Genomic DNA, 21,223 nt, shown 5'->3' on the forward strand with positions numbered 1-21,223 from the left:
GGGCCTATTTTCAAAGTACTTATCCTTGAACAAAATGTCCACACAGTCAGGATGTCCGTTTTTACACCGTTTACTAAGACATTGAAGGCACCATAGGATCTGTTTATTTTCTCTTTCTTTGACCCCACAGTTTGGGAGGTGCTAGTGTGCTACTATATGTAAACTGTAAGATATAAAGTAAACAGCATCAATGTGAGTCTGTTGAATCTGTTCTATTGTGCTTTCTTTGATTATTTTTCAAGTTATGTGTTGACATTTGACAAACCACACAGTGAAGTTCATTTTAGAAAAGTTTTAACATACATTTTCTGTTTGGATAGAGTACAGGGTAACAAGCTAATGATTGCTGACATGTCATGCAAAACAAGTCTTGACAACGACATATAGGTGAACAGTCTCCTCGTGAAGGATTAGCTCGTTTTGCCTGTGGGGTCAAATTCTGCCGGAGGGAAGAGGCAAAACATAAATTATGGTATCTGTCCTTCGTACATTTCTTACGTTGCAACACCAAGATTTTGATATACCTGTGACCTGCCTGCCTTCTGGCGACAGATTCTCAGATTAAACACACTGTGTAACAGCAACAGCAGGCGTGACTGATGTGTTGCCTGAGCGAAAGGAAATAAAGAGTTATGACACACCTGTCAGAGCACTTCAAACATGTCAGCATCACAGCTATTCATAAACCCATCACATGTACCTGTAGGGGAGGGTGAGCGATGGGAAAGTTCCACTCAAGTCTGATTCCAAAGGTTACGCAAGTTTGAAACCACAAAGTAAACAGAGAAACATCAGTCTTGCTTTCTGTAAACGTTCAGCCTGAACGCCAAATTTAAGTAGTAGTGATGATGATACACAAAATACATCGTCTTTTACAGTACGCATGGCATTGTAGCTTTCTATTCAGCGTTCAGTGTCGGTCCCTACAGGAATTACAGCAATCCTACACAGGGAAACAAAACCACTATTGACAACATAGGAGGGAGATGTTGTGTTTGTATGTCAGTTTCCATTTGTTCCTCAATTTTAATTATTTTAATTTAACATGTATGAGACAAATTTATACTTCAGATGTTAACAAATATGGATTCAAGAGTTGGCATGTGATTCCAATTAAAATGCAATTATCAAGTTGTTTCAAAATAAAATAACAGAAAATCATATAAATTAAAGGAGAATTCCGGTCTTTTTTTTTTTTTACCCCTAAATCGTTGTCCTGATGGTCACCCAGTGTTGGGGGGAGCAAAAAACGCGGCTAAAATTGATGCAGGCAAACCGGAGTTACACCATGGCAACAAACACTCAAAAAACAATCAAATATCTATGGTACATGACTCGAATCCTTAAGACACACCACTGAACTCAAACTGTACAGTATAAACCGGTATAAACAGTATAAACTTTGTGTTTTTGCATGTCTCACCTCAGATAGCCAAACAAACTCTGGAACGTCCTGGAAAGACATTACTATTTCTTTACAAAAATAAACGGTCGAGCAGTGCAGTGGTAATGTCCAAAATATCTCTGACCGTTTATTTTTGTAAAGAAATCATCACAACAAGGAAAAAGTGTTTGTTTCTGTGGCGGGGAGAGCAGGCGCTCTGCGATCGGTTAGTAATGTCTTTCCAGGATGTTCCAGAGTTTGGCTGTCTGAGGTGAGTGATAACATGCAAAAACACAAAGTTTATACTGTTTATACCGGTTTATACTGTACAGTTTATGAGTTCAGTGGTGTGTCATAAGGATTTGAGTCATGTACCATAGATATTTGATTGTTTTTTGAGTGTTTGTTGTGGTTGAAAAAATTGCCCCCATAGTTTAGCGTTGTCGCTATCGCTAGCGCCGCCGTCTAGCCATGGTGTGACTCCGGTTTGCCTGCATCAATTTTAGTCGCGTTTTTTGCTCCCCCCCAACACTGGGTGACCATCAGGACAACGATTTAGGGGTCAAAAATGACCGGAATTCTCCTTTAAGATTAAAAAAAAACAAAAAACAAACACATTTCCTGACCGTTGTCATTTCCTGTCAGTCCATGTCCAGTGCATCTTGGATGTTCACAGATCTGTCAAGGTTGTATTTCAAGATTGTGGTACACATACTGTATGATGACATTTCACTCGATTTCCACGGAGGCGGTCCACACTGAAAGACAAATACAACAGATTTCTTTAGGAACTGATTCGTGCTGCAAAGGAGGACTGTGGAATCTGCTTCCCATCACTTACACTGAAATCCCCCAATGTTAATATTTAATGTTCATGACATTGGACTATTGCATGACAGCAACACAGGATTGAAAAAATGTGAGATTATCCTTTTGTTTTGGTCCCTTGGAAGCATGCTCTGAACACGACACCATCTTTTCAATTTGCAAACAGCTGTTTATTTCTACATTCAGCAATTGTGGAGCAATATTATAGTTCAGTTGTCTGTAAGATTAATTTGTAAATGTTTGAATTTCACAGAAAATAGCACAGGCTTTTCCAGAAAGAAATTCATTACAGCAGACATCAGCAGAAGCTTTATTGTGGAAGTAATAATATTGAAACAGATAGGACATGTAAGACACATGTTTATGAGAAAAAAACAGCAACAGCCTTGTCTACATTCAGCTATATATTCTTATATATTTATTTACTTCTAACACTGTTAGTTGTAAATATCTTGATCTAAATGCAGGAAAACTCATGCCCCGTGTGAGGCTCGAACTCACGACCTTCAGATTATGAGACTGACGCGCTGCCTACTGCGCCAACGAGGCCCAAAAAGATTTATTCCTCTAACCATCAAATCAATAAGATCACTCCACGAACACAAGGGTGCCACTTGAATCCAGTGTCTCAAAAAAAAGAAAGAAAAGAAAATGCTGAATTTATTCTTCATGGTAAGACTTCACCACTGAGGATGTGATATATGTTTGGCCACTATGACTTGTGTGGCGCTGTTTTTTAAGTCTCTAAATGCTCTGTGAGGACTCCAGGATTTATGGGGACGGCTGGATAAACTTGCAGTTAGAGCTTTTTAGCCAGGACCCTATTTCACACTATTGTTCTTCGGGTCGGCCATTTTCTTTATTACCGTATTAGTGTGAATGCTGAAGCATCACAGTACAAAATTCCTGGTAAACGAGTCTCACTATAGCTCAGTGTGTATGGTGTCTGCTTGGCAACACCAAGATTGTGAGTTTGCATCTTGCCTCAATAACCTTGTTGATGCATTTTCCACCTGATACCGATGCTCTCAGATTGGAATGCACTGAAACTTTGAACTTCAAGGCAGCGGCAGAGACACCTCTTGTATGATTTGCATTCAGACATTGTGTCTTGTCATTTCTTGTCCTACACTGCAGGCGGTACTGCTATAGTCCAGTGGTAAGGTGGCTGCTTCCCAACCACAAGGTCATTGGTTTGAATCCCACCGTGCCAACTTTGTTAGTGTACCAGTCTCTTTGAATTTAAACTAATACCACTTGGTCTGGCTAATTTTCAAATCTTGCATGGGCAACATTCATAATGCATATGTCCCCCCACCTTTCCTCTTTACCTCTTTCTATCTTGGTTTGTGTTAACATGTTTCTTGTTTACACCACTGCTCTAAGATTTAAATGCAATTGAACTTTCATTTCTTGTCCTGCGCTGCCCCCGATGGACATCACAGGCAGAATTCACCTCCCCTCCCCCGCCTTCAATTAGCCACAGGTGGTCACAGCTCGTTAAGAGACCCATTGATTCCCCGTGCCACAGTTTGAAGCACATCATCACATTACAATGGATGACAACAGCGTTGATAAGTGTGTGCTCTCTGTGGCCGAGTGGCAGAGTAAAGGGTTACTGATCATGAGGTTATGGGTTCAATTTCTGCCTAAGTCATTATTTGACTTTCAACTATTCAACTGTCATTGGACAGTCTTTGATTCCTGATAGTAGAAAGCTCACTGTAACTCAGGTGCTCTGTGGCCAAAAGGTTAGTGTGTCATGTTACCAGTCATGAAGTCATGGGTTCAATTCCTGCCTGAGACATGTTTCTTGCATGTCTTTGTCAATTTCTTCTGCTAATTCAGCATGGTTCAGCAATGGCTTTCAGCATTCACACGCATTCACAAGCTACTCAAGTATTGCTATAGTCCAGTGGTAAAATGGCTGCTTACCAACCCCAAGGTCACTGGTTCAAATCCCACCTTGGCAACTTTGTTACTGTATCAGCCTATTTGAACTTAAAGTAGGCTAATAACATCAAATTGATCACAGTGCAAAACTCCAGTTAGTTGATTCTCACTGTAGCTCAGTCTATATGGTGGCGGCTTGACAACACCAAGGTTGTGGGTTTGGATCTCGCTTCAACAACCTTGTTGGTCCATTTTCCACCTGATCTGTCTCTTTACCTCTTTGTCTTTCTCTCTTGGTCTGTGTTAACATGTTTCTTGTTTATACCGCTGCTCTCAGGTTGAAATGCAATGAAAATTTGAACTTCAAGGCAGCGGCAAAGACAAAGCATAGCTCTTGAATGAGTTGCATTCAGGCATCGTGTCATTTCTTGTCCTGCGCTGCCCTCGATGGATGTGACAAAATTCACCTCCCCTCCCCCACCTTCAATTAGCCACAGGTGGTCACAGCTTGTTAAGACACTCAGACCACAGTTTGAAGCACATCATCACATTGCAATGGATGACAACAGCATTGACAAGTGTATGCTCCCTGTGGCCGAGTGGCACAGTGAGGTTATGGGTTCGATTCCTCAGTCATGTCAAGTCATTATTTGACTTTCAACTATTCAGCTGTCATTGGACAGCCTTTGATTCCTGATAGTATAAAGCTCATTGTAAGTCAGGTGCTCTGTGGCCAAAAGGTTAGTGTGTTATGTTATCAGTCATGAAGTCATGGGTTCAATTCCTGCCTGAGACATGTTTCTTGTTCTTTCCAGTTCTCTCTTTCAAACACTCTTTATTCTTCCTAATAAAACACCAGTCTTCTCGTCACTAGCTCCCATCGCTAATCTTGCTGCTTCCGGATCAGCGATCTCGGCGCCTCCTCTGATCAACATCAGACATCTCTGGTATATTGATCACGTAGAGCAGTATTAGCAGATTCAACCACTGTTTCCGGTTTTGTAAAATGATTGTTTAAAAAATGACGAAGATATGGAAAGAAATGCTATGCCTGCCCCTCTCATCCCATAACTCTTATATAACAAGTGACAATGACATGAAAGTTTTTGGGATCCACTGCACATGCAATGTAAATGAAAAGGGGTGATGCATTGGCCGGGAATCGAACCCGGGCCTCCCGCGTGGCAGGCGAGAATTCTACCACTGAACCACCAATGCTCAGATATGCCCCATTTTTGAGCCTGCAGCAACGAGCCCCACTTTTTTTCTCCATTTTTCTCCCAGTAGACTATTTTTCCTTATGTATCATCGCACGACAAGACACCAACTGGTTTCTCCTGTTTGTCTGAAGCAGTTGTTGCCCCTGGACACCAAACTGTTCACACTGACAAGTTGGGTTGTAGAAAGTTTTGGGACTTGACTTTCTGAAGGAGCATACTGACCACTCCCGTGACCACAGTCTCTCCAGTGGTGGAAAACATCTGCATGTGAGCATTGGTGGTTCAGTGGTAGAATTCTCGCCTGCCACGCGGGAGGCCCGGGTTCGATTCCCGGCCAATGCAACTGCATTCTTTTCTCCCCCTCAATTTCCCCCAGGAATATCATATCTTTTGACAGCAGCATGAGGTGTTGCTGGCGACAGGCCAATTTCTTCTCTCTTCTCTTATTTTCATACCTCTTTTAGCCCTTTAACAATCCATTGGATTCTCGCTCTTCTTCAAAGTGGACTCTCCGTTTGCCTGATTCCATGCCATTTCTGCATCCAGGCGAAAGCAAAACCTTGTGCAAAAGAACAACTCCAGTAAGTATTTAACTGATATCAACTCAACACTATTAAATGATATAATCCAACGGAACAACAGAAGAATGTCCTACCTCTGACGTCACTTCTGGTGTGTGTATCAGGCAAGTTCATCCTCTCCTGTCGGCCACATGTGCAACACAAGCTTCGGATGATGAGACTCACACATCTGAAAAACATTCAGATACTACGTGAATGGCTGATGACACAATGGTTTTCAAAACCCATCTCCAAGGAAGGCAGCAGGGAACTTCAGGGGAAGACTAAGGGCGCTTTCACACCTAATAGTGAAAACATGAAAACGTCTACATGAAAACGCCGTCCCAGCGTTTTCATGTTTCATGTTTCTTTCTGACCTTGTCACTTGACCCCCCCAAAATTTTGGGATTTGGGCCACTTTTGCCTGCAGTCTGAACCTAATCAAAAAGATCGCTTTGGGTGAAGCTCCATTTTCATGTGGATAAGGCCTAAACCAGAGGAAATACTTGGACATTTCGGGTTAGCTGAACTCAGCAATGCATGTGGCGAAATTGATTCATTTTTAGTAGCTGCAGTTTGAGAAAAAACAGAGTCTGGGGCAAACACAAAACAGATGTAGCATGATCTATATTTATTCCTTTCTACAAAGCACCAATGCATGGTACAGATGCAGGGCAAACGGCACAAGGCACAACTCAAGCGTCTTTGCCACTTCCACACCAATATTGCTGTAATTTTCTCTTCCAGCTGTAATGTTGTTTAGATTGCAAATAGACTCACGTTATAAATCTGCTTTGAAAGCATGATGATGTATAGTGAAAAGGCTGTTGCATTGGCCAATTCGAACCCGGGCCTCCCGCGTGGCAGGCGAGAATTCTACCACTGAACCACCAATGCTCACATGCAGGGTTACATGACCTCTGTTCAACGAAGGTCAACTAAAGGAGGCACTAAATTCAGCCTAACCAGCTGTTTTTTTGCCTGTTGACCATCAAAGAAAAACAAAAACAGCCTGACACTCAACTCTCTGGTACCTACAGCATGTACAAGAGCTTCGTTACTAAGGGTGTGACAATACACTTAGCTCACTGTGTACAGCAGCGTCGTTACCAACTTGTTAATTATAGAATTTCAACAACATCTTTGTGCTGGCGCATCAGTTTTTATGACATCCTTCGATTTTAATGAATTTCTGTGTAAAACTCATGCCCCGTGTGAGGCTCGAACTCACGACCTTCAGATTATGAGACTGACGCGCTGCCTACTGCGCCAACGAGGCTCCGTATGTAGCCAAATAAGGGTAAAAAAGATGTTGCATTTTTACAATGACCCTTATTTGATTCCATATAGACAGGTTTCTTGTGTACAAACAATACTAGGTGCGCACGCAACCGGGGGCAAAAGAATGCTTCGGAGTGAACTGATATCAATGTAGATGCCGAATTGTTTGTAGGGCTGCAGCCGATATCCGAGTACTCGCTCGGCTTGGGTGGTATCCGGTTGCCATGTCACTACTCGAATACCCCCCCCCCCCACCCGGTCGGATGGATAGCAATTTGAACACATTAGCTAGCATTAGCATGTTACCGTCACAAAGCGACCTGCCCATCTGCCCGTGTGTGTAAGTGCCTGTGTGTGTGAGGAGGAGAGAGAGGTAGGGCCTGTCCCAATATGCACACTCGATCACACTTACACACTTGGCCACTTGGCGTGCGCGTTCATGGGCTTAGTGTCAGTGCGCAAGTGTGTCCCATTTCTCCAACGACTGAAAGTGCAGCGCGCTTGATTTGCACTTTACCCACACTTATCGTAAGACCGCATCCGAGCGGTATTTGGCCAAGTATAAATCCCACAATGCACCACGGTGAAGTCCGCCGTCACCGGGAGCCACAAGCCCGTTTAGGAAATGCGATTGAATTAATCCTAACAAAATGAAATTAACTTTCTATCTCATAATTATGACTTTTAATGTCATATTTTATATTCATCATGCTCTGTTCATGTTTTTATTTTTTCGTTTTTCTTGTTTGTTTTATTTACTCACGGAGTTGGGCTTACATATTTAGGATTTGAATCTTGCGCATAGAGACACTTTTGGAGTAGATGAGACTGATCCAGCAGCACTGTTGATTAAAACAGTTGTTGCTGTGCTGTGTGTGTGAGTAGTTGTGCTAGTGTGCGCAATGGCACAGGCTGCACTTGTCAAGTTTGTCCCGATTGCTTTTAAATCTCCCCCCAACACGCTTGGCCACTTAACCCATGCTTGCACACTATATGCAAATATACGTTCCGCCGGCAAAACGTCACCAAAGTGTGTGTGTAACCAAGCGCACTGAGCCAAGTGTGGAGGAACGGGACAGGCCCAGAGAGTCGCGCCCACCACAGACTCGTTTATTAAGGGAAAACGCTGGATGCGCTGGTTGATAAGTTTGGTTTTTATCAGACCCATAGCTATAATGTTCCCAGTGATATGTCCAAATGGCCAGCTATCATGGCTCGACATTTGCAGTTATCTCATAGAGAACCCAATGTGTACACAAACAACAATTTGCGTGTCTGCAAAACTTTTTAATTTTTTTAAATGTATATTATTTTTAGTTTTATGACACCAGTGCTGCACAGACTCTCGCCACCTTTAGGACCTTTTGGACCCCAATCCGCCGTTTTAATGGCCTGGAGCCATAATCTTCTTCTTTTTTTGGCAAACAAATGAGATCCCCTCAGTTTATTATACAATTTCCATCCATCCTTTTGCCGGTTTGTGCAGTTAACAGCACAACAACTCCTTGTCCTTTACGTTTTCTGCTTGACTCCGCTTGTAAACAATGAGAAATGTCCTGCTTTCTGCCCCCTGGCTGCGTGCGCACATCTGCGATGACGTTGGACAGAAACCCGTCTATACTCAGCTGTAATGGAAAAGTGACATAAACTGAGCTGAGCCGAACCGAGTCGAACTGCAACTGTTAAGAAGGAAGTGGCCAATGGACTGTGTATAAACAGGGGAAAATCAGTGACAGTTGAAAAGTGTTTCCGCCCGGTTTCGAACCGGGGACCTTTCGCGTGTGAGGCGAACGTGATAACCACTACACTACGGAAACTGGTGGCCAATAGGTGCTAAGGAAGGAAAACTAACGAATGCTTAAGAAGGAGCTCCTGCTCGGCCACCGTATTTTACTTCTCTACTTCTCTACTCTAAGTCAGAACTTCTCTTCTTTGACCTATCATAGGCCCTGGAAATGTGTAGATAGAAAACATCGATCCGGGGGCGGCGTTAAGCTCACGTTGTAGAGCTGCCGCCCCATGTTGAGGCTACAGTTCTCACTGCAGGTGGCCCTGGTTTGAATACCACATTGGGTAACCCTTTCCTGCATGTCATTCCCCCTCTCTGCCTCCCCATTTCTGTCTCTCTCTCCACTGTGTTATCAATTAAAGGCAATAAAAAGGCCCCCCAAAAAGAAAAAATCGATCGGTTCACTCTATTGCCATCCTCGTTAGTATAGTGGACAGTATCTCCGCCTGTCACGCGGAAGACCGGGGTTCGATTCCCCGACGGGGAGAATTTGTTGTTTTTCCATTTTATGACAAACCCGAACTAACCCTACTTACTACCTGCTGTAGTCTGAGGACTGTACATGGGATCAAATAAGGGTCAAAAACATTTTTGCACTTGTACAATGATGTTCATATGTGAAATAAAGTTTTGTGGTTGTAAAGAAATTTTGTACAAAATATTTTTCCACAGGCACACAATATTTTTACAACCATAAAACTTTGTTACACATGTGAACATCATTGTACAAGTGCAAAATCCTTTCCCACAGTTGTCCCCTAATGGGTAGTTTGTGTTGCAGCCACATCCTATTGCTAGACATAAAAAAGGTGACACAAGAGTACCGACAGCAACAGCACAGACAACAACAACAGCACTGCACAGATGACAGGCAAAGCATCAAAGCTGTGTCAAATACTGGTAAATTAGTTATTATTTTGTAGATGTCCAACAGTCAGTCAATGGACAAGTTTCTGCTCACACCTTAGACAACTGGAAGTCTGTGTTCTCACAAGGGGGATTAGCTCAAATGGTAGAGCGCTCGCTTAGCATGCGAGAGGTAGCGGGATCGATGCCCGCATCCTCCAATAACTTCTTTGTCCTCGACTCGTTGTTGTGACATAGGTTGGCAATCCTGTAACACACACAGTGTGACCGCCTTACCGGCAGAGTGACAGACGGGCTCATTAAAGTGCAGAGGGAGGAAATGACAGCTGTTACAGCTGTTGTATGAGCTCGGAGAAAATCACTTTGTTACTTTTGTTCGGCTCTCCCCTGCATATACTCCACGAAAATCTGCTGATTACTGCCAAAATGGCGGCGCTGTCAGTTTCGGGGTTGTGTGACGTCATCTCCCGGAGCTCTATAGTTTCACACCCTGGTCAAAAGACATCATTTGGGCTGGAAAAGGTTGTTGCATTGGCCGGGAATCGAACCCGGGCCTCCCGCGTGGCAGGCGAGAATTCTACCACTGAACCACCAATGCTCACATGCAAAGTCACATGACCTCTGTTCAACCAAGGTCAACTAAAGGGGGCACTAAATTCAGCATAACCATTTATTTGTTTGCCTATTGACCATTAAAGAAAAACAAAAATAGCTCAACTCTCTGATACCTACAGCGTGTGCAAGAGCTTTGTTACCAGGGGTGTGACAATAGAATAATTTTTTTTTTTTTTTTGAAAAGTGCAAACTATATGTGCAAAACTGTATTCAAAGTGCTACTCTGTCAATACAGAGTGAAAACAAGTGCAAACAGAAGACTGCATGTCAAGCATGACACTGACAACATGCTACAACTACACAGCCTAGCCTAACCTATGGTTATCTGGCAGCAGTTGAGACACTTCAGAGGGCAGCTACTGAGAGGGATAGAGCCCTCTTTTCTGTAGTCTTCAATTTCCCTCTCAGCCTGTTCTGATCTGTCGGACTGCTCTGGCTCAGTAGAGGGAGAGTTCCCTCGCAGGTCCTCTAAGTGCTGTCTTTTTGGGAGCAGTCAGGTACTCCATGTTCGGGGTGAATATTCACTCTCCACAAGGGGGATTAGCTCAAATGGTAGAGCGCTCGCTTAGCATGCGAGAGGTAGCGGGATCGATGCCCGCATCCTCCAATACCTTTTTTGGCCTTGCATTGTTGTTGGCACGAGTGTTGTTTTTGGCGTTCTGTTTTAATTTTAGTTTTTAATTTTAGTTTAGTACAGTCTGTACAATAGGTCCCACTGTGTGTGTCAGGGCCTGACTGCATAACACTGTTATGCGTGGGAAGTGACCACTGGACTGTGCATAAACAGGGTCAAATCAGTGACATAAAGTTGAAAAGTGTTTCCGCCCGGTTTCGAACCGGGGACCTTTTGCGTGTGAAGCCTGTTTTTGATTTTAGTTTTTAATTTTAGTTTAGTACAGTCTGTACAGTAGGTCCCACTGTGTGTGTCAGGGACTGACTGCACAACACTTAATGCTCAGGTACCTAATGTGTGTACAGCAGCGTTGTGTTAATTATAGACTCTCAATATCATCTTTGCGCTAGCACATCGTTTTTCATGACATCCTTCAATCTGAATGAATTTCTGTATAAAACTCATGCCCCGTGTGAGGCTCAAACTCACGACCTTCAGATTATAAGACTGACGCGCTGCCTACTGCGCCAACGAGGCTCTGAACTATTTTAAATAAGGGTCAAAAAGATGTTGCACTACACATACAATGTCCCTTATGTGATCCAGTGTTAATTTTGTTGACAAAGACTATGACGAAAAATATTCGTCAACAAACTTTTTTCATGGACGAAAAAAAATCCAATCCAATCCAATCATGTTGATTTCTCCGGAAGCAGAGCCACAGCCCCGGCACATGAAAAGTTTAAAAAAAAAACTGGCTTCGCTCATTAGCACCCGCTCTGAGTGCAGCAGCATGTTTCATGAACAACACAGAAATGTCAGCGCTGGGTTTAGGGCGGAAACGAACAATTGAAATCTGGTCACACTTCACATATAAACCGGAGCAGAAATCGCGGGGATCCACATCATCATCTACAGACAGCTCATCCAGAAATACACACAAAGGTAAGCACACATGCTAAGGTTATTTTATCAGATAAACCGCAGTGTTCATAGGACTAAACATGAAATGTAATAGAAGCTAAAGGAAATCACCTCTGAACTGTATTACATGATTGACTCATTGAAATATGTGACCTGACCCGTGTCCCTTCTCGTCATAGAGGCACCATTCAATGACCGTCGGAAAGCGGAGAATCCCGCGATTCAGATGCAGTTTACAGCTCGTCTCTATCATGAACGGTTCAGGAGATATTTCATGTTTTGCATCGAAGCAACACTCATTTTCAGAGGGTTTAAGTTGCAAGTCAACTTTAATCATCATTTATGTGCCTTTTCTCAATTATCTGGACTGTGAAACTTTGGGAGATTGTTTTTGAATGTCATTGCTTTGAAATTAGGGTAAAACATTTTTTTTGATTTTCTATGGGTTTTCAACATTATCAGCTGATTATCTAAAAATAGAACGTTGCGACATCCGACTCATTTTGATAGAACGGGTCACGTGTGTGTGCATGTGTGTATGTGTATGTGTGTGAGAGAGAGAGATCTAGGAGGACTGGGCGACAAAGATCACAACTTGATTCCCCCCTTATTCACCATCAGATACGAAAGATGTCTGATGATGATTGGACTGTGTGTAAACAGGGTCAAATCAGTGACAAAGTTGAAAAGTGTTTCCGCCCGGTTTCGAACCGGGGACCTTTCGCGTGTGAGGCGAACGTGATAACCACTACACTACGGAAACTGGTGCCTAAACAGTGTTGTACAAAGAAGTGAGATAAGGATCAAAAAGATGTTGTACTTGTACAAAGATGTCCATGTATAAAGTTTTGTAGTTGAAAAAATATATTGTGCACATATAAAACGTTTTGTATCTGTGGGAATATTTTGTGCATCTGCTCATAAAGGAAATAACTGTTTCCGTAGTGTAGTGGTTATCACGTTCGCCTAACACGCGAAAGGTCCCCGGTTCGAAACCGGGCGGAAACAATGTTTTCCTCTCAATGATACATCTGATAATCACTCAACTCAGTCTGTCCAATTGAAAGGGGCCTTTTGTAAAACATTGATGGTGTTTATTTACTGATCACCCACCACATAACATTTGTTCTGATTTTAATTATGTATTTATTCCACATGTATAATCTTGGATTCTCATGTAGATGTTTCACATTTACAAGGCGTGTTGAATCTCGGACCCAACACAGCCGGACTCACGAGCATCTCTCAACACGACCGCAGGCAAAAAAAGGCAAAAGAAAGCCAGCGGCAAGACTGGTTTTGAGACAGTTAACTGATAACATTAATCAACGTTCATAAGCTGTGTGATGTGTGTGTGTGAGTGACTGCCAGGACCTGCCTGGTCAAAAGACACCATTTGGTCCAAAAAGGTTGTTGCATTGGCATATGTCCCCCCACCTTTCCTCTTTACCTCTTTCTATCTTGGTTTGTGTTAACATGTTTCTTGTTTATACCACTGCTCTAAGATTTAAATGCAATGGAACTTTCATTTCTTGTCCTGCGCTGCCCCCGATGGATGTGACAGGCAGAATTCACCTCCCCTCCCCCACCTTCAATTAGCCACAGGTGGTCACAGCTCGTTAAGAGACCCATTGATTCCCCGTGCCACAGTTTGAAGCACATCATCACATTACAATGGATGACAACAGCATTAATAAGTGTGTGCTCTGTGTGGTCGAGTGGCAGACTAAAGGATTACTAATCATGAGGTTATGGGTTCGATTCCTCCCTCAGTCATGTCAAGTCATTATTTGACTTTCAACTATTCAGCTGTCATTGGACAGTCTTTGATTCCTGATTATTTTGTAAGTCAGGTGCTCTGTGGCCAAAAGGTTATTGTGTCAGGTTACCAGTCATGAAGTCATGGGTTCAATTCCTGCCTGAGACATGTTTCTTGCTCTTTCCAGTTCTCTCTTTCAAACACTCTTTATTCTTCCTAATAAAACACCAGTCTTCTCGTCACTAGCTCCCATCGCTAATCTTGCTGCTTCCGGATCAGCGATCTCGGTGCCTCCTCTGATCAACATCAGACATCTCTGGTATATTGATCACGTAGAGTAGTATTAGCAGATTCAACCACTTTTTCCCGTTTTGTAAAATGATTTTTTTTTTTAATGACGAAGAAATGCTATGCCTGCCCCTCTCATCCCGTAACTCTTATATAACAAGTGACAATGACATGAAAGTTTTTGGGATGCACTGCACATGCAATGTAAATGAAAAGGGATGATGCATTGGCCGGGAATCGAACCCGGGCCTCCCGCGTGGCAGGCGAGAATTCTACCACTGAACCACCAATGCTCGCATACAAGATCACATGACCTCTGTTCGACCAAAGTTGACTGAAGGGGGCACTATATTCATCCCAACCAGCTGTTTTTCTGACACTCAACTCTGTACCTACAGCGTGGGCAAGAGCTTCTTTACTAGGGGTGTGACAATACACTTAGCTCACTCGATGACATGATAAACGATATGGACTCACGAGAACAAGTCGTTTTGACTGACAGGCTGACAATGCTCTGGAGCAGAGTCGGCGTCAGGGCACATCTAACCGAGGGGCATTCAGTGAAAGCAGGGGTCACTTTCTGCCACTCAACATCTGAATATACAACGTAAATATGTGATGACATCAGTTTTCTGTCAACAATCAACATGCTAATCCATGTGTTATACCAAAACATCCAAAGGAGCACATTTTCACATATGCACTACATAGTGTACTCGTGTTGTCTAAAAATTACAACCCTCTCTCTCTTGTTCTCTCTTTCACACACACACTCACACACACACACACACACAGACACACAGCCTTTATCTCTCTTTCACACATGCACACAGCCATTGCTACTAGACCACACAGCCAGATGCAGCATAAATTCAGACCACCCCACTCAGCTTTAAGTATGTAACAATGCCACAGCAGGCAAAATACGTTACTAAAAGAAGGCTTACCTTTAGGAGAGTTGTATGCGGCGGGTGAGGCCACATTTTCGGGTCAAGTCACTCTCAAATGCCAGCTGAAGCAACTGGGCCTTCTTTTACTAAGAATTGCACGTCTGTCGTCTGAAAACACCCAAAACTGATCTTTTCTGAAATTATGTCATACCCCCGACCGCTCTACCTTTACCAAGACACACCGCTATGTAGCCTACAGCTGGACGTAACTTACTGTAACAACAGAGTTTGAATACTGCGGGAACTCTTTCTGTCTTCTTCTCTGTTGTTGGTGTTCATGTGTGGCAGTGCTACAGCTGACAAATGACGGATGGCCTTAAGATTTTTCTGTCACCATTTTAAAAAAACGGTCAATGACGGAAAATATTCAGTTAACGCAACCCCTGGTGCACACACAGATTGATGCGCTGTCTCCTGCGCCAACGAGGCTTTGTATGGGATCAAATAAGGGTAAAAAATATGTTGCACTTGTACAATGACCCTTATTTGATTCCATATACTCAGCTGTAAAGGAAAAATGACCTACGCCGAGGAGAACAGAGTAGAGCTGCAACTGTGTTGTAGGAAGTGGCCTGGACTGTGCATAAACAGGGTCAAATCAGTGACAAAGTTGAAAAGTGTTTCCGCCCGGTTTCGAACCGGGGACCTTTCGCGTGTGAGGCGAACGTGATAACCACTACACTACGGAAACTGGTGATTAAAATGGGCTAAGGAAGGAAGGCTACCGAATGCTAAGGAAGGCGCTTCTGCTTGGCTACCATACTTTACTTCTCTACGGTAAATAAGTCAGAAGTCCACAGACTTCTCTTCTTTGACCCATCATAGGCCATGGAATTGATTTGTTGATACAAAAGATCAATCGATTCAACTTATCTTTGTCCTCGTTAGTATAGTGGACAGTATCTCCGCCTGTCACGCGGAAGACCGGGGTTCGATTCCCCGACGGGGAGAAATTTTTATTACTCCATTTTATAACTAACTAACCCTACTTACAGTAATCAAACAGGCTTAGTGCATATGTAACGAAGTTTTGTTGTTGTAAAAATATTTTGTGCATGTGTAACAAAGTTTTGAAATTGTAAAAAATAATTTGTGAATGTCTAACAAAACTTTAAAGTTTTAAAAATAGTTTGTGTATGTGTTAAACATATTTGTATCTGTGGGAATATTTTGTGCCTGTGTTAAACTAAATCTTCTCTGGACCATTACTGTGTCAGCAGACAGTGTGTTGTTCACTGAGCCAAAGGTCCTGAGTACAAGCCTCACTCAAGGCATGCATGCTGTTGCATGGAGGTAGGCTTTGGTCATCTGGTCAAAAGACAGAGTTTGGGCCGGAAAAGGTTGTTGCATTGGCCGGGAATCGAACCCGGGCCTCCCGCGTGGCAGGCGAGAATTCTACCACTGAACCACCAATGCTCACATGCACAGTCACATGACCTCCGTTCAACCAAGTTCGACTAAAGGGGGCACTAAATTCAGCCTAACCAGCTTTTTTTTGCCCATTAACACTAGCACCGCCGTTGGACATTATATACCTATAACCGCCATGAGTCGTTCATTGGACGCACTGTAATAAAGCATTAATTAGTGCTGTATAGGTGTTATATTTGTCGTAGTCTTTTAACAGCTACTCTGGGCTGTGAAGGCTGCACCCCGCACACCGTAGGAACCCCGCCCCCGCCTGTAAAGCCGGGTTTCCACCGTATAAACGATCTTTTTACTTTTCTTTTACGGCAACATCCATAGTCCATAGCGTTCTTTGTTTGATATGTCAAGTGGAGCTGTCCATCATACCGACGCAGGATTGCCCCCCCCCCCTGCTTCCTCTATGGAAGGCGTGTCAGTGGGATTAAGGAGATCCTCGAAGTATTCCTTCCACCGCCCGACAATGTCCCCAGTCGAGGTCAACAGCTCCCCTCCTCCACTGTAAACAGTTTTGGCGGAGCACTGCTTCCCCCTCCTGAGGCGCCGATTGGTTTGCCAGAATTTCCTCGAGGCCGACCGGTAGTCCTCCTCCATGGCCTCCCCGAACTTTTCCTAGACCCGAGTTTTTGCTTCCGCGACTGCCCGAGCCGCCGCACGCTTGGCCTGCCGGTACCCATCAGCGGCTTCAGGAGTCCCTCGAGCCAACCAGACTCGATAGGACTCCTTCTTCAGCTTGATGGCATCCCTTACTTCCAGTGTCCACCACCGGGTTCAGGATTGCTGCCGCGACAGGCACCGGCGACCTTACGGCCACAGCTTCGTACAGTCGCGTCAAGAATGGAAGTGGAGAACATGGTCCACTTTGACTCAATGTCTCCAGCCTCCCTCAGAATCCAGTCAAAGCTCTCCTAGAGGTGGGAGTTGAAGACCTCCCTGACAGGGGATTCCGCCAGACGTTCCCACCAGACCCTCACGATATGCGAGGGTCTGCCAAGTCTGTCCAGCTTCTTCCTCTGCCAGCGAATCCAACTCACCACCAGGTGGTGAACAGTTGACAGCTTAGCCCCTCTCTTCACCCGAGTGTCCAAGACATACGGCTGGAGGTCAGATGACACGACTAAGTCAATCATTGACCTCCGGCCTAGGGTGTCCTGCTGGCACGTGCACTGATGGACACCCTTATGCTCGAACATGGTGTTCGTTATGGAGAAACTGTGACTAGCACAGAAGTCCAACAACGAAACACCACTCGAGTTCAGATCGGGGAGGCCATTCCTCCCAATCACCCCCCTCCAGGTAACACTGTCACTGCCCACGTGAGCGTTGAAGTCCCCCAGTAGAACAATGGAGTCCCAAGTTGGAGCACTTTTCAGCACATCTCCCAGGGACTCCAAGAAGGCCGGGTACTCTGCACCACCATTCAGCCCGTAGGCCGAAACAACAGTGAGAGACCTATCCCCGACCCGGAGGTGCAGGGAGGCGACCCTTTTGTTCACCGGAGAGAACTCCAACACATGGCAGCTGAGCTGGGGAGTTATGAGCAAACCCACACCAGCTCGCCGCCTCTCACCGCGGGCAACTCCAGAGTAGAAGAGAGTCCAGCCTCTCTCAAGGAGTTGGGTTCCGGAGCCCAAACTGTGCATGGAGGTGAACCCAACTATCTCTTGCTGGTACAGCTTAACCTCCCGCACTAGCTCAGGCTCTTTCCCCCCCAGTGAGGTGACATTCCATGTCCTCCGTTGTCCGGGGATTGGGTCGTCGGGGCCCCCTCCCACGACCTCCACCCAAATCACACGGCACCGGCCCCTTCTGAATCCTCCCGCGGGTGGTGAGCCTATGGAAAGGCGGGCCCACACAGGCTCAGTGTACATCACTGAAACAACTGAAGTTACTAGACCACACAGGCAGATGCAGCATAAATTCAGACAGGACAAAACTCCACTCAGCCTTAATGCCACGGCGGGCGAAATACATTAAAAGAAGGCTTACCTTTAGAAGAGTTGTATGTGGCGAGGGAGGCCACTAAACCTAAGTTCAAAGAACAGCGTCTTTCCACTGGGTTGTAAATTTTCGGGTCAAGTCTCTCAAAGGCCAGCTGAAGCAACTGGACCTTTCTTTTATGAAGCATTGCACGTCTGTGGTCTGAAAACAGCCAAAACTGATCTTTTCGGAAACAATGATGTCATACCCCCAATCGCTCCACCTGTACGGAGACACACCGTAATGTAGCCCAGGGAATCCACTACATGTAGTTGATTGTGGCGCACTGCCACGGCAAAATAAAAGCTGCTACACATTCCGAACAATGATTTGTTGATGGGACAACGAGGAGTTTTGGAAAAGCGAAGCGTTTTCACACTACATTTATGAGCCTCCGCGCGCACCGTAGAAATTCTTTGACCGGCGCAAGACGGACTCATGTTTTCATTCATCAATAATTAAAGTCAGAGGTTCAAAGAGGTTCAGTTACCGTCGTAGTTTCGACCATAAACAGCGATTCAGCTGCATTATTCTCATGACTCACCACGAAACTAAGGAAGTAAGGAAGTAAAGTACTAAAAGTAAGGAAACGTTGGTCGGCTCGCCCAGCATTTCCGCCACCACTAATAATAACAAAAAAACGATAGAGACAGAACGATATATTTATAAAATGGGCCCATTAACAAGTGTGGGTAGCGGAGATTCATCCACATTAACGTGAGACTTTTTTATAACCGAATAGAAACTCCTCGTTGTCCCTTTAAGATGTTAAATCAATGTAAAGGAGGGTTTCCACTACCAGTTACCATTACCGTAAAATTTGGTATATAAGTCGCAGTCTATTTTTGAGAGTCTCAAACTGGGAAAACAAGGATTTCTATTCCCATATACCCATCTGTAATGGAAAAATGACCTAAACCGAGCCGAGTCGAACCGAGTAGAGCTGCAACTGTGTAGGAAAAAGTTGAAAAGTGTTTCCGCCCGGTTTCGAACCGGGGACCTTTCGCGTGTGAGGCGAACGTGATAACCACTACACTACGGAAACTGATGCTCCTTTGGTGCTAAGGAAGGTAGGCTACCGAATGCTAAGGAAGGAGCTCCTGCTCAGCCACCGTAATTTACTTCTGTACTTCTCTACTACGGTAAATAAGTCAGAAGTTCACAGACATCTCCTCTTTGACCCATCATAGGCCCTGGAAATTATTTGTTAATACTAAACATCGATCGATTCACTCTACTTCCATCCTCGTTAGTATAGTGGACAGTATCTCCGCCTGTCACGCGGAAGACCGGGGTTCGATTCCCCGACGGGGAGGATTTATTGTTCCACCGTTTTATGACAAACCCTACTGTAAAAGGGGTGTAACGATACACAAAAATCACACAGCGACGTGCGCCCCCACCCCCACCCCGGCAGGAAGCAGGAAGGGTCTTTAAGCCTCTGTTTTCTCGCTAGTGGTAGCATTAGCGATAGCCATGACGTTACGGGCTGCACGTGTAGCTGCAGGCGTACTGTAAACACAACTTCTGTTCCAGAAACTCACCCGTGCTCAGCGCTGTACGCCCCGTACCGAAACGGTTCAATACAAATACATGTATCGTTACACGCCTACTACTTAATAAAGAGCATTCACTACCAACCTGCTGTCGTCCGAGGACTGTACATATGGGATCAAATAAGGGTCAAAAAGATTTTGCACATTGCACAATGATGTTCACATGTGGAATAAAAAATAAATAAATTGTGCCCGTGTAAAAGTATTTTGTGCATACATGTGTAACAAGGTTTTGAAGTTGTAACCATAGTTTGTGTATGTGTAAAACATATTTGTATCTGTGAGAATATTTTGTGCATGTGTTAAACTAAATCCAGACACACAAATCTCCCACCTTCAAATGCGACCCTGAAGTTAAAAAAAAAGAAGTTACACTTGACTGATGCGCTGCCTACTGCGCCGACGAGGCTCTGCTTGTGGAAAAAAATGGGTTTTAAAAAAGGTAAACTATTAGTAAAAAATGTTCAAAAAGTTTTGCATTAGTAACACATTCTCTGGGCCATTGCTGTGTCAGCAGACAATGTGTTGTTCACTAAGCCAAAGGTCCTGTGAACAAGCCTCACTCCAGGCATGTATGCTGTTGCATGGAGGTAGGCTTTGGCAAACTGGTCAAAAGACATAATTTGGGCCGGAAAAGGTTGTTGCATTGGCTGAGAATCAAACCCGGGCCTCCCACGTAGCAGGCAAGAATTCTACCACTGAACCACCAATGCTCACATGCAAGGTCACATGACCTCTGTCCGACCAAGGTCGACTGAAGGGGGTACTATAACCATTAACCTCACGTAACCATTTTTTCTTTTGCCTGTTGACCATTAAAGAAAAACAAAAACAGCTTGACACTGCCTTTGCCAAAAAGTGACTGCCCCCTGTAACTCAGGAGTGCATGGATCAAACTTAAGCCAGAATATCCCTTTAACCCAAACATGATAATGTTTGGTTTCCCATGGATCTTCTCATTGGGCGAATGTGCGCAGGTTGTTTGTACTCGCGTAATCACTTGAGTAAAGCGAGTAAGCAAACTCCCGGGGTCAAACTCGCGTGAATAAAGCAAGGGGAAAGTTCCATTGTGTCCAATGTGAAGGCACCATAACTATCTTTATCTAACCCAGGAAAACACATGCCCCGTGTGAGGCTCGAACTCACGACCTTCAGATTATGAGACTGACGCGCTGCCTACTGCGCCAACGAGGCCTTGAGCATGGAAAAAAAATGTTGGAAAAAAAAAAAACCTCATTTTTTCTTTTGCCTGTTAACCATTAAAGAAAAATAAAAACAGCTTGACACTGCC

At 44.2% G+C, this 21,223-nt stretch overlaps 19 non-coding genes across 19 annotated transcripts; 7 read left to right on the plus strand and 12 right to left on the minus strand.

Annotated features, from left to right (window-relative positions):
- Positions 1-2,688: 2,688 nt before the first annotated feature.
- Positions 2,689-2,761, minus strand: trnam-cau (transfer RNA methionine (anticodon CAU)). The gene has a single exon. It is a non-coding gene; the product is annotated as a tRNA-Met (tRNA).
- A 2,491-nt stretch (positions 2,762-5,252) lies between these two features.
- trnag-gcc (transfer RNA glycine (anticodon GCC)) lies at positions 5,253-5,323 on the minus strand. Its single transcript has one exon. It is a non-coding gene; the product is annotated as a tRNA-Gly (tRNA).
- Positions 5,324-5,596: 273 nt separating this feature from the next.
- Positions 5,597-5,667, plus strand: trnag-gcc (transfer RNA glycine (anticodon GCC)). The gene has a single exon. It is a non-coding gene; the product is annotated as a tRNA-Gly (tRNA).
- A 1,424-nt stretch (positions 5,668-7,091) lies between these two features.
- Positions 7,092-7,164, minus strand: trnam-cau (transfer RNA methionine (anticodon CAU)). Its single transcript has one exon. It is a non-coding gene; the product is annotated as a tRNA-Met (tRNA).
- Positions 7,165-8,910: 1,746 nt separating this feature from the next.
- trnav-cac (transfer RNA valine (anticodon CAC)) lies at positions 8,911-8,983 on the minus strand. Its single transcript has one exon. It is a non-coding gene; the product is annotated as a tRNA-Val (tRNA).
- A 387-nt stretch (positions 8,984-9,370) lies between these two features.
- On the plus strand, positions 9,371-9,442 carry trnad-guc (transfer RNA aspartic acid (anticodon GUC)). Its single transcript has one exon. It is a non-coding gene; the product is annotated as a tRNA-Asp (tRNA).
- Positions 9,443-9,949: 507 nt separating this feature from the next.
- Positions 9,950-10,022, plus strand: trnaa-agc (transfer RNA alanine (anticodon AGC)). The gene has a single exon. It is a non-coding gene; the product is annotated as a tRNA-Ala (tRNA).
- Positions 10,023-10,349: 327 nt separating this feature from the next.
- On the minus strand, positions 10,350-10,420 carry trnag-gcc (transfer RNA glycine (anticodon GCC)). The gene has a single exon. It is a non-coding gene; the product is annotated as a tRNA-Gly (tRNA).
- Positions 10,421-10,971: 551 nt separating this feature from the next.
- trnaa-agc (transfer RNA alanine (anticodon AGC)) lies at positions 10,972-11,044 on the plus strand. Its single transcript has one exon. It is a non-coding gene; the product is annotated as a tRNA-Ala (tRNA).
- A 470-nt stretch (positions 11,045-11,514) lies between these two features.
- trnai-uau (transfer RNA isoleucine (anticodon UAU)) lies at positions 11,515-11,587 on the minus strand. Its single transcript has one exon. It is a non-coding gene; the product is annotated as a tRNA-Ile (tRNA).
- A 1,077-nt stretch (positions 11,588-12,664) lies between these two features.
- trnav-cac (transfer RNA valine (anticodon CAC)) lies at positions 12,665-12,737 on the minus strand. The gene has a single exon. It is a non-coding gene; the product is annotated as a tRNA-Val (tRNA).
- A 172-nt stretch (positions 12,738-12,909) lies between these two features.
- trnav-aac (transfer RNA valine (anticodon AAC)) lies at positions 12,910-12,982 on the plus strand. The gene has a single exon. It is a non-coding gene; the product is annotated as a tRNA-Val (tRNA).
- A 1,261-nt stretch (positions 12,983-14,243) lies between these two features.
- trnag-gcc (transfer RNA glycine (anticodon GCC)) lies at positions 14,244-14,314 on the minus strand. Its single transcript has one exon. It is a non-coding gene; the product is annotated as a tRNA-Gly (tRNA).
- Positions 14,315-15,589: 1,275 nt separating this feature from the next.
- trnav-cac (transfer RNA valine (anticodon CAC)) lies at positions 15,590-15,662 on the minus strand. The gene has a single exon. It is a non-coding gene; the product is annotated as a tRNA-Val (tRNA).
- A 187-nt stretch (positions 15,663-15,849) lies between these two features.
- trnad-guc (transfer RNA aspartic acid (anticodon GUC)) lies at positions 15,850-15,921 on the plus strand. Its single transcript has one exon. It is a non-coding gene; the product is annotated as a tRNA-Asp (tRNA).
- Positions 15,922-16,316: 395 nt separating this feature from the next.
- trnag-gcc (transfer RNA glycine (anticodon GCC)) lies at positions 16,317-16,387 on the minus strand. Its single transcript has one exon. It is a non-coding gene; the product is annotated as a tRNA-Gly (tRNA).
- Positions 16,388-19,348: 2,961 nt separating this feature from the next.
- Positions 19,349-19,421, minus strand: trnav-cac (transfer RNA valine (anticodon CAC)). Its single transcript has one exon. It is a non-coding gene; the product is annotated as a tRNA-Val (tRNA).
- A 198-nt stretch (positions 19,422-19,619) lies between these two features.
- Positions 19,620-19,691, plus strand: trnad-guc (transfer RNA aspartic acid (anticodon GUC)). Its single transcript has one exon. It is a non-coding gene; the product is annotated as a tRNA-Asp (tRNA).
- A 1,362-nt stretch (positions 19,692-21,053) lies between these two features.
- trnam-cau (transfer RNA methionine (anticodon CAU)) lies at positions 21,054-21,126 on the minus strand. The gene has a single exon. It is a non-coding gene; the product is annotated as a tRNA-Met (tRNA).
- Between the last annotated feature and the right edge of the window lie 97 nt (positions 21,127-21,223).

This window comes from Trachurus japonicus, chromosome 2 (assembly GCF_045865225.1).
Source record: "Trachurus japonicus isolate A0001 chromosome 2, Traja_1.0".
In the NCBI taxonomy this organism is placed as follows: Eukaryota; Metazoa; Chordata; class Actinopteri; order Carangiformes; family Carangidae; genus Trachurus; species Trachurus japonicus.